Below are 2674 nucleotides of genomic sequence, written 5' to 3'. Positions count from 1 at the left end.
ATGATGAGAGAGAATCATTGATTGGCTGCCTCCTGCATGGTGAGGACCAAGCCTGCAACCTGGGCATGTGCCCTTGACTGGAATCGAACCCAGGACCTTTCAGTCCCCTAGCCCACACTCTATCCACTGAGCCAAACCGGCAAGGGCCAGCTCTTCAATATTGATGTCTAGTAAAAGTTTTAATGTTTGAACAACCAATGACACACTTTCCCAGGGACTCAGGAAGGCAATGCTACTCTTTCAATGTATCACTAAACTGTAAGTGTGTTAATTTAATTTTATGATGCCAACTTTTTACCCTGAGTCAAAGGCAATACAACCGAAAAGTAGGGTGTTTGTGCCTACATTAGAAAGCATGTTCATTTCTGAGCTTTCAAGGGCAACTCCTCTTGCCAAATGGAATTTGGCTTTTAGGCCTAAAAATCAAGATAATGTTTAGTGCATTTAACACCCCAGGATACTTCCTGAGTGCTTTCAAGCCAGAATCTCAGGAGACAGTGGTGAATAATGTATACTTGCTCTCTTTGAAAGCTTGTCATCTGTGGAAAAGGTGGACCTACAAATACTTATTTTAACCAGTATAATGAGGGCAAAATGCATGTGCCCTAGAAGTCAGGGACACAGACAAGTCTGTCTGGTTCATCACTTGTCCTTGATGCTGGCTCAGGGCCTGACACCTGATAAGCTCTGTGCCGGAAAGTAGCCCCAACTTCCAACAACAGCCAATAAAGTCAGAGGAGTTCTCAACAGAAAAGGGTGATATTTAAACTGAGCAAGGGAAACAACAGACAGAAAATAAACTGAGCAAGGAGGCACCTGGAAGTAACATGCAGGGGAAGAAGACAGTTTCTCTACCCTCAAGGTGATCTGGGAATTTTCCCTGGGCAGGATGGCTTCCCTGGATTCTTTGTCCGTGGGAGTTGAAGAATGAAACCACGGACGGAAGATGGTATAGTAAAGGTGGAATTTATTGCAGAACAAGTACAGACTCCTACATGGGGAGGGGGAAAGAGTCCCACTGAGTTCCTTAACCCCCCCACCCCGTTTATAAAGGCTGCAGGTTTTTTTGTGCCTCGATATCCCCTCTGATTGGCCACTATTCCCCTTTGATTTGGTCACTATTGCAACTCCAGAGCTCAAAGGTCAAACCTCACCTGGGACAGGTAAGGTCCTCCTTCCTCATTGTTCTCCCATTCCCTCCGGACTCTTCTTTCTCCCTCTTTGAATGAGAGGCTGCCTTCCCTTTATTTTGTAAATGTGTATCTTTTGCCACTCCCAGTTCCCTTATCTTATGAAAATGTGACTGTTGTCTCTCCCAACTACCTAGTCTTATGGAGATGTAACTGCTGCCTCTTCCAACTACCTTGTCTTATGGAAATGTACCCTTTTGCAACTCTGTAGCCCTGTATTGTTGTTTTTTCCCCCATGGACCCCCAATTCTAAAAATTCCCTAAACCTGCCTATTTCACTCCTAAAAATCCCTATTTCAAAGGTTCTTTCCCTAAAGTAATAATCAAATAGACATTGGATAGAGTAACAAAAGAAAATAATTTAATTACCCCATAACATGAGAGAGTCAGAGACCCCACATGCACGAAAGGTTCAAAGACAGAAAGGTAAAATGGGTATGTATGACATCTGAGCTAGGGACGAGGTAAGGTGACTACAGAGCTTCCAAGGGTCATCGCAAGATGATAAGAATAGATGTTTAGTGATTAAAAATTTGCTCTGCCCTCTAGATGGGGCAAAAGAGGTTATGTCTGATCTCTTTTTATGGGCAAGGCCCCCAATTCAAGTCTTTTAGGTAGTTAATGGAGGGGCAGATGTTTCTTTGGAGCCGCAGCTAAAATTGCCTTTAGCTAAAAATATCTGCATATCACTGAGGCATATATTGGGGTGGATCTTTCTGAACCCCCACAGGTGCTACCTAATAATTATGGAATTCAGACTGGCACATTGGGATGCTGCTCCTAAGACCAGCCTTCTCCTACCAGCTCCCTTCCTCACCCTGGACAAGTTACTTCCTCTTGCCTGGGCCTCATGCTTTTCAGCAGTAAAAAGAGAAGGGGTTGAGCAATATAATCTCTGAGCTTTTGTGCGTGTGTGCGCACCCAAGTGTGCACTAAATCCTATAAAATTTGCAGGGAAAACAAAGACGACTAGGACACAAAAACTGCAAGCTTGCACTACAACTGAGTTCTCTGATGGGTCATAAGCAAATAACATTAACAGGAAACCAAACAAAACCAAGCCAAAAGAAGGTAGTGAAAGTTTTGGAAAACGGAAGGAAGAGCAGTTCTCAAACAGCTGAGGCGGCTGGGGGTAACAAGTTAAATATTCTGAGAAAAAGAACAAAAAAACCCCCACAAAACCCATAGCCTCGAGTTGGTGAGGACAAAGTGAAGGAAACAAATAACACTCCACTTACTAGATCTTTCTTTTTCTGGGACTTTTTCTCACCTCTGTCTCCCCCACCTCCCTGCCCTCTGTCTGTCTCTGTCTGACCTTTGTCCCTGCCACCCCAAGTTTCTCTTGTGTCCGTCTTTCTCCCTGTCTCTCTCCAGCTCCCTTCCCTCCTCCCCTCCCCCCTCCTCTCTGCCGGCATGAGTACATTTCTCTCTCTCTCTCTCTCTCTCTCTCTCTCTCTCTCTCTCTCTCTCTCCTCCCCCCCTCC

The sequence above is a fragment of the Myotis brandtii genome, unplaced genomic scaffold, assembly GCF_000412655.1.
Source record: "Myotis brandtii unplaced genomic scaffold, ASM41265v1 scaffold468, whole genome shotgun sequence".
Taxonomy (NCBI): Eukaryota; Metazoa; Chordata; class Mammalia; order Chiroptera; family Vespertilionidae; genus Myotis; species Myotis brandtii.
The sequence above is the reverse complement of the archived record's forward strand: the minus strand, read 5'-3'. Positions refer to the sequence as shown.